At 39.4% G+C, this 9,662-nt stretch overlaps 1 long non-coding RNA gene across 1 annotated transcript in view; it reads left to right on the top strand.

Moving 5' to 3' along the window:
- The first annotated feature begins 6,972 nt into the window (after positions 1–6,972).
- Positions 6,973–9,662, top strand: part of LOC107990139 (uncharacterized) — a 13,235-nt gene continuing 10,545 nt past the window's right edge. Inside the window, exons 1-2 of the long non-coding RNA XR_001761686.2 lie at positions 6,973–7,633; positions 8,212–8,366. This is a non-coding gene — a long non-coding RNA (uncharacterized LOC107990139). The remainder of the gene's footprint in view (positions 7,634–8,211; positions 8,367–9,662) is intronic.

Genomic DNA, 9,662 nt, shown 5'->3' with positions numbered 1-9,662 from the left:
CCATGCCAACAACAATGCATTAGACAGCCTCTGGTGATGGGGGATGGACACACACACACACACACTTTACTGCACGTGTACACAAATGCATATATAGACGTAGATTCACATAATAGACGCACACACAGAGCTTCACGCATGCACAGGCATTGACGGTGATGAGGCACAGTGCAGTTTATGCCCATATCAAAAGGAAGTCTTTGATCAGTGTGACAGCGAGGACACTCGCCCCCAAGGAATTAGCCAACTCTTGCCTTGCAAAAGCACATCCACTATACATCAGCCATGTTGTCACTCTCCACACACAGAGGATGTCTGATATTTAGCTTCATTAATATGCTAAATGTATGAATATGATTTGTTCCGGTTCAGTGGCCAGACTAGCCTGTCCAGAGTGGCACGATAATCATAAAAAGTAGGATGTGGGGAAATTTAGATTGCACGTATAATCCTCTCAATTTAATAGGCTGTTAATCTGTACGAGTCATTTACATATGGCCTGCAAAAGCAGCGTTTATTTCTCCATTTAATTACAGCGTCTTACACTGCTGAGGACTGAAGATGTGAGGTTTTTTTCTCTTTCCTAAATCATTGACTTAAATAAATCACAGAGATAATGCTGTTTATGTAAAGTTGTTCTTCCTCATATAAAATTTGCTTACATTATGAAAAACTTTCAAAATATATATAGTGCATCAATAACAGATTTATTATTGTCAACCTAAAGTAAAATTTTATTTTATTTTCTGGCCCCTTGTAGACTATTCTGCATGAGAGAGTCCCAAAGAAAAAAGTATAAATAAAAATACTGTAAATTACCTTAATCTTTAGATTCATTCCATTTTTTAAAATGTATTTTTAAATGTCCTAGTTGTGAGAAAAAATAGATCAGAAAATGCAGCCATGCACAGACATTAAGGAAGAGCATGGTGTCTCTCATCTATATATATATATATATATATATATATATGTAATATATAAGACCTGTATATATATTATATATTTACACACCTAGTGTTACATTCAGAGAAATTGTAACAGAAAAGGAAGTTGTAAATAAATAAATATTTAAAAAAAAATTCAGTAGGCATCAGTTCAAATTCAACTGTGTCCCATTGTGTCCAAAACCAGAGCTGGATCGTGCTGCATGAATGGGGGGAGGGGGGAAGGGGTTGATTTTATAATCTATGTATTACAAATGCCTGGTGTACAGTACAAGTTTGCAGCCGTATTATTGGTATCAATGAATTACGCTGTTTAATCAGACTCAGTCTATTGATTAAGTCTGATTTAAGCAAATATAAGCTTAGACTCAGTCTATTGATTAAGTCTGATTTGAGCAAATATAAGCTTATATATGTCAAGTATATATATATGTATTATTATTGTTATTATTATTATTATTATTTGACCTCCATTTCCTCCTGTGCTACAGGGTACAACAACCATAAAACCAATCCCTTCATTGAGGAATCTCTTGGGATTTTCCTTTTGATAAATTCATATTTTTTAATTAGGGGCCTGTTGGTATAGTACATAAAAGCTGTTCAAGTCATATTTAAGAATTGTAAGTTTGTCTGTGTTGCTCAGTGCTTTTCATATCATTTCTGTAGTCAGACATACATTAGGCGTAGTATAGCACTGGATGAGCAGCAGAGAGGAGGGGAGAGAAATTCAAACCCCAAACAAAAGTCAGAGAATAAATGGACCCAATCTGGCTGCACTTGGTTGTAGAATGGATGCCCATCCAAAGGCACATGCCCAATCCTCCATGTCACTTTTGTCCGTCTCCAAACCCTGCGGATGCTCGGCTTGTACAGCAGATGCACCGATCCAAAGGATGTGAGGCATGAAAGCAATGGGAAATTCATTACATATTCCTACCCCCCTCCGTTCACCATAATCACCACAATTAGCAGACATCTGCAGTGACTCCAAAGCTGGGAGTGTATTCAGGCAATCAGAGCAGCTTCAGCGAAAGCACTGACTGCATCCCCCTCTGAGACGAGCCTCATCCTAAAGGGAAGCATTTTATTACAAACTCATTGATTAATTGAGATGGAGAATTTGCTCCAAGCATCGGGCAAGAATGAAACCCGACAGGAGGCTCCCATGAAGGCAGAGTTGTTCACAGGGTTTGTGGAGGTGGTCTGGAGCGGGGGGAGTCGTGCAAAACTGTTGATGCAATTATGAGCAAAAACATAAGAACAGTTAAAGGTCCACTGTGTAACATTTAGGCTGGTATTATCCTGAAATCCCCTTTCTTTTGGCAGAAATAGAATATTAAATTACTATAAACCCTTCTTTTTATGAGGGTACATTAAAATGGGAGATGAATTGTGGTTTTCATTATCCTGAAATGAGGATTTTATTTTATTTACACCAGGAGCAGGTCTTTTCTACATAGTGTGACACGGCAGACAATGAAAAACCGTGTGTGTTTGAATGATAAACACAGTCTGTTGTATGCAGTTCTACATTTTTTTGCTGTAAGTACAGCAAAAGTACAGCCAGGAATATGTGACCACAACATGTAATGTTACCGCTACACGCTGTGTACAGTGAATCTCAATTTGACTCCTGCTGCATGTTGGGACCTGGCTTCCAAAAAAATGATGTCATATCTGTTACAATTCAAGTTAAATCTTTTCCAGTCACCATGTTCAGAAAGAAAGATCTGGAAAAGCTCTCTTTATGTGCCAGTTGTTGCAGCTTTACAGGCAGAAAGAATGTGCAGTGTTTACGATGTATTAAAAACAAAATAAAAGACAAACTAATTAAATGAAAAACACAGCTCGTTCTTTAACAATGAGCAGCCATCTTGGTTTTAAACGCTTACAAAAAAGAAAATACAAAACTTATATGTTTGTATTTTTCCTAGTGTTTTCCATAAGGCTATAGAAATTCCATTATAATTGGGATTTAAAAAGTTTTCCAAATTACCCAAAAGCACTTAGTTCTGTGTTTCTGCATACGAAGCTCCGAGTGTTGTTTGTAATCTTAAAATAATTTGTTCATGACACCCACACGGATTGTAAATCACAAGGAGTGAAGATTGATATCGATCTCATTTCAGCGGTGGAGCAAATGTGAAGCTACTCAGCTTAGCGTAGCATGACGTCTGGAAATGGGAGAAATGTCTGACTGTTCTTTCCAAATCTTTCTGACTGGATAATTCTCAAATGCGACGAGAGGCCTACTGTATGTACTCCATCTGTGGAGGATGACAGCATGTTAGACAGCTCATTACTGAAGCAGTTGGAGATGTCACTCTCACTAGGCACAGTATGCCATGCCCCGATTTTAAGCCTCAACTTAATATGTTGTCATGGAAATCCACACTCGTACATCAGACTCTTTCCATTTGTGTTGAGTCCAGGCCCGGTCTGTTCCTGAACCGCAGAATTAGTGTATTATTAGTGTGAAAAGCCCACGTACGTGAAGCACTTCAATGTCTGACTGCATGTGTCATATTTGCAAATAGTTTTTCCCTTTCAAAAATAAAGTTTAGACTTCTTTCTAAAAGATTAGATTGATTCATCAAAAGTTTTCTTTGGTCAAAGGAGATAAAAAGAAGCACTTTTCCTATTCAGGCACTCTTTATAAATCATTTACACTTGCTTTAAAAAATCCATTAGAACGCACTCTTGAGAAGAAGCATATGTGTTTCCAGACTGTGGTGCTTTGCTTCACTCAGTTACTCAAAAAAAAAAATCTTTAGTTTTCTTGTTGCCCTTATCTTTTTTTCCCCCCAAAAGATGTCTCTGGAGTGTTTTTAAATATGATTAGTCATCACATAGATCCTGGGGCGTCACCATGAGTCAATATTTACATTATGTCAACACAAAGTGTGAATTTACTCAGCAAAACTGCAGTGAAAACTCCTGGCATTTTGTTGTTAAGTTAGACCTCAGTAAATAATATAATAATATTTTTTTTTATTATTTAAATAATTTATGATTATTGTTAAATTATGTTTATATACAGTAATATTTAAGAATGAAATGAAATGAAATGAATTAGTGGTGAGTATTTAGCTTTGTAATGAATCACATTTAATCAAACAATAGTTTTGCAGTTAAAATAATGTTGGTTGATGATTGAATCATTGAATGGACATGTTAACTTTAACAACAGCACTGTTCTGTCTGTCATCTATACTCATCTGGAACATATCCATAACAACTACCTGCTCAGAGAGGTGCAGTTATTATTATTATTTTTTTAAACCCAGCATCTGGTTGATATTGGGCTTATTACACTGTTTACCTGTTGTTGCTAACTTTAGCTCCGGTGACGTTTTGTTGGCGATACCGTAGGCTGGAAGTGCTGCACTGATAAGAAAACACTTTGCTGGACATTTTCCACACAACTGTGCTCTTATCCAAGCTGCCTCTGGAAAGTTTAAAGGAAAAGAAAAGCTTTCCTAAACAAACCAAACACAAGTGCACTGTGCTATCAGTGCTCACCAAACTTACTTCTGAACCGGTGTCAATTTTTTTCACAGATTATTCATGAATCAGCGTATTAAAGCCTAAGTTATTCTAAGAATATATTCCTATTATTTTTTTTCAGTTCAATATACCTTCAACAATAAAATCATTTCAAAAAGACTTAATGGCATTTACTCCTGGGTCAGATTTAGCACCTGATCCAACCTAGACTGTAAACATAATGTAAATAATGTCCCTACCTTTTGAATGATTTTCATTTTCAGAATATTGAATCCTTTAACTAACATGTAATTGAACTCTAGTTTCCAAATATGTACTGGTTACTGGTTAACCGAGTCAAGTTTAAGAACAATTATAAATGAACATTATGTCCATACCCCCCTTTAATAGACATCCATCAGAACTGCGGTCATGTGAAGAGTAAACTTCACCCTCTGGGAATTTTTAAATATAGTAAGGCAAGTCTTCGGAGCAGTGATTTATTAGCTGTTGGTTATCTCCAGCTTCCTAACTCCCTGATCAGGAGTTAGCATCACTGTTTTAAACCCATGAAGGACCCCTACGACCCATCAATTAAAAGAAACCGTGAACTTCGGTGAATATGGGTATGGATTACTTGATACAAATACCTCCCTTTCACACAGATTTGTAAAAGAGCTGTGGTTGAGGCTGCGGCTAAATTAAGAGGAAGGAGAGATTAGAAGCTTAGGGAAAATCAAGCCAAGGCTGCTGCTCTCATTTAGATGTTTGAAATTAGACCGAACACTGAATAAATCTAGGTGCTATACTTCTGAGAGCATCATTCCCAGCAGTTATGCAAATGAGCCATCCAATTCACACAATAATCAGATCATGTGCCGCTTTGTTGGAGTGTGCTGTTCTATCTGTGTAACAGAGACGAGAGCAGAGAGCTGTCCAAAAAAGAGCTAATTTGGGGCCGATGGCCACTTGACTGTCGTAAAATTGTAGAGCCACAATGAAATGGGTGTGATTCTCCACTCGATGCTTCCTTCCTTCCACTGCAGGAGTCTGGGCTCTAATAAAGGCCTGTGTAGTTCCTCCACTCAGCAGACAGGCTGCCTTTCTGCTGTGTGGAGAAATGTGTTCAATCACCATGGCTACTGGTCAGAGAAGAGCCCCTGCTGTGGTTGTTAGGATTTCTCCGTCTGCTGACACACCGGCTCAGTTTGCAGGTTAACAACTCACAGTCCACACTGTGTGTGTGTGTGTGTGTGTGTGTGTGTGTGTACATGGATCTCTGTGTTGTATGTGCAGGAGGTCTGCAAGCCAGGGGTTTCATTTAGTTTTCATACTCACAAGGGCTACAGGAGTTTTTAATTCAAGACATAGACTTTGGAAAACGAAGCCAAAAATGGTCCGCCTAGTCTCCCCACAGTAGCACTGATGTGAGAAGTGCAACATGAGAAAGCTTTGAGCAGTATTGATTCAGCTGAGCACTCTCAGATCCAGTACCAAAGGATCTGAGGAGAGAATTATCCATGCACCATTTCCTCTTCTGCTCCTGTGTGGAAAATTCTGCAGTTACAGCTTTCCTCTAGCCTACATACAGCAGACACACGCACACGCACACACACACACACACACTTGGGACCCCATGCAGGCGCACACATGCTTGGAGGAAAACACATGCATAAAGTCATATGCACTCACACACTAAGGTTTGTGTCACTACTCTTGTGAGGATTTCTTATTTTACTTCCATTCAACTGTACAACCAAACTGAAATCCTACTGCTAACCAACAACGCTCGGCCTAACTTTAACCTAACTTCAGAATATTTTACACAATGCCTTTTGGAACATTGCATAGTCCAATCACTGAATATTTGGAAAAAACATTTTTGCCTAAGTGGCACTGTTATATGGCCAGAAGGCCACGGTGGTTACTTTTCTGTTAGCAGATGTGTTGGAATGTAGCAACCAGGGTATGACATGTTACAAACATGATAGTGTTGCAATGATGGACTGTTAATAAGAAATGAACCACAATTTTGTTGCAGGCTATGGCTGCAAGTTTTTATATGAAAACCAAGGTATGCTCACGGTTCTGCTTCTGCGTCAAAATGGCTGAAATTATAATAGTACATTTTTACCCATGCAGTGTCTCAATTTATCCACTGGGGGTGCATGGTGATGCTGCTCCATGCCCGTATTTTTGTCAATGTCTTACTTTTGCAAATAGTTGGTGATTTTGAGATGAGAGGCCCAGGTTAGAGCCAGGTTAGAGCAAAGAAGAGAAAACATTTGAATCTGCTCCCAGTCCGGATCGTTTTCAAAAAGAACTTCCATTGTCAATTGTGATATAATTGTGATCTAATTTTGATCTAATTGTGATAATTTTCCACAATTCATGCGTTACACGTCTGCACTTAACAATTGTTACACATTTCATCATAAAAGTGCAGAGAATAAGTACAGAGGGGATTTTTTTTCCAGGTGAAGCTTAAAATTTCAATTGAGCTGTTTTATGAAATGTATCAGTTAATGGTCGAGTGTGAGCAAAAAAAAAGGTTAGCCATTGTTACTTTGTTATCAAAAGCAGTTGTTGAATAATTAACTGGGTGAATAATCATCCATTAGTCGACAAATTCTGACAGCCTTAATGTGTGAAGGATGCTCAGTCTGTAATATGATGATATCACTGTGATCCCAAAGCCTGGACTCAGAAGTCCGTATATCCACAGCCACACAGAGACTAAAAATAAGTGCTCCATTTTGGCTAAATCCATATGAAGAGATTATTGGAAGCCATAACTGTGGAGGATATAATCCACCAATGAAATGTGGATTCCTGAGACACAGGGCATTGTCTGCATGTGTCTTTTTGCCCTATCCTCCGTTAACTCCCCACCCGGCTGCTCCTGAATAATGTACGACAGGCCTCCTCTCTGTCCAATGGCAGAGGAGCGTTTCATCAAGCTATCTCCTGTCAACCAATCCTGGCGCACCCGGTGATCCATGCGCATTGGAGCGCGGTCCCCCTAACGGCCCCTCCTTTCCCTCAAACGGACGTAATCTGTGGATCAGAGAGGCAGTCGCTCAGTCTGTGGAGTCGGAGTCGACCGGAGGTGATGGGAGGTGAAACAGCCTTAGTGGCGCTCCACGAAATCACATAAGGAGTCAAACCTGCACTTACATGCAGGGCGGTGAAGGGAAAACGTAAGTATATTGACATATGTGGCATATTTTCTATAGTTAAAGATGTGACGTAAAACACAATAGGTGTTTTATCTGTTATTCCATAGGAATGTGCACAGACTGATGCCGTGGTGGGTTCGGCATTGTGTTATTTACTAATGCATTGGAAATGTTTGATAGGGAAGAAAATGTACTCTGATCCTCTCATGCGATTGGTTAAGAGCTCAGCACTTGTAATGAAGCGGCTTTAAAATCAGCCCTGAGAATTTGATCCAGCATGAAAAAAAAGGGTCATTTCATAAGGACATGAACCGTCTGACTCCAGTGGAAAAAAAATCTCCTGATCTCTGATTGGTCTGTGCTCAATGCACACTTCAACTTTTACAATGCTCCATAGTGCGAGACCAGACGCGCGGACGGAACACGGTGTACAGAAAACGCTGGTTTCCGCTGCTGGGAAAGTTTGAAGGAAACGTCCAAAGAGAGAGTCTTCTTACACTCTAAAAACATTACTTTGATTCATTTCACTCATCATCACACAGTCAGTCTCCTGCTCCTGTGCGCGGACACGTTGATAAATGGTGGCTATTATTTTTCAGCAGAACAATGCGCACCGGCTTTGTGAGGACCATCTGTCATGGAATCGACGTTACATCCGGCCGCAGACATTCCGGGTGACACACCTGAAGGAAGAGCAGGCAGCAGACGGCCATCGGTCACATCACAGTCGTCTATCACCGAGCCATGACGCACGGTGCGTAAAAACGCAGTCAGAGATTGAACACATTTTTTTTCCCGAATAAATAGTCCTGCTGTTTTTTCCAAACACTGGGTCGGGGGCCATGTTTGGACAAGAGGGATAGTTTTGGGGTCACTATAAACATTTTAGCTATGATATATATATATATATACATATACATATATATATTTAATTAACTGATCATAATAAGTACTCTTAAGTGGAAAGTATGTTTAATACTGTAGTTCTTAAAAGTGATATATAGTGTAGTGCTGGTTAAGTAGGTTAAAATATTTGGAAAAAAAAAGTAAACAAAGTGGAAGAAAAAAAAACGTATAGTAGTCAACTTCATGATGATGTTCTATGGTTGAAGTGACTTGACCCGTTTATTACTGTGAAAATGTGTCCAACTGCTGTCTCTGCTCCACTAAGACCTATAATTATATTGTTTTTTTAACCAGGTGTGTATAGCACTTTGTAAACTATGTAAACCCTCCATTCTCTAACATTTGATACATTTTAATTCTTAAAAAAAAGGAGGATAATTAAAAATCCATAACATTCTAAAAATGCCAGGGCAAATGTTCCACTCACTAGGTGGGGCATAATTATGGGTCCACATAAAACCTGTCTCACTGCCACAGGCTACACTTTGGGCATGCATGTTCCATCATCGCTGGTGTCCTGTCTGCTGGTTTTGTTAGTCCTGTGTGCATAACAGCTTAGCTTTAACACAAAAGATTGAATACAGTTTAGAGGCCCAAGCCCCCTGATGCCCTCTTGTGGTGTCTGTCCCACCTGACACTGTGGCCCAACCAGAGTCCGATTTTTTTTTCTTGCTCTCCAGGTAGTTTATGCAGCTGAGGCAGGGTTTTTTTTTTTTTTTTTTTTTTTTAAAGGGACTCTGGAAATTGCGTGCTTAGTCTCTCAGCTTGCAGTGCCAAGCACTAATATGCCTTAAGGTTAATGAGGCAGTCTCCATAAATTCTTCTGCCATCTGGATATCGTAGGTCTAGACGCTTAGCGCAGTACAGCATTTTACTGGCTGCAGATTGAACACAGTGTGCCTTGATAAAATATGAACAGTAAATGCTGGGGTTCAAAGGAAAAGTGTTTCTGTCGTGCCCGGCGGCTATAACTTTTATGTACATTTTTTTTGGGGAAAGTGTTTTGTCAGGATTTATCTCCGTGTAGAACTGTGTGGGCAAAGCTAATGCGCTCAGCTGTGATAACGTCTCTTCCGTCCATCTCTGGGCTGAGCTACAGTTAATTCATTTTAGCTTTGTCCCTCATGAACAGGAACGGCACAGT

This window comes from Cynoglossus semilaevis, chromosome 20 (assembly GCF_000523025.1).
Source record: "Cynoglossus semilaevis isolate Cse_v1.0 chromosome 20, Cse_v1.0, whole genome shotgun sequence".
Taxonomy (NCBI): domain Eukaryota; kingdom Metazoa; phylum Chordata; class Actinopteri; order Pleuronectiformes; family Cynoglossidae; genus Cynoglossus; species Cynoglossus semilaevis.
The sequence above is the reverse complement of the archived record's forward strand: the minus strand, read 5'-3'. Positions and strand labels throughout refer to the sequence as shown.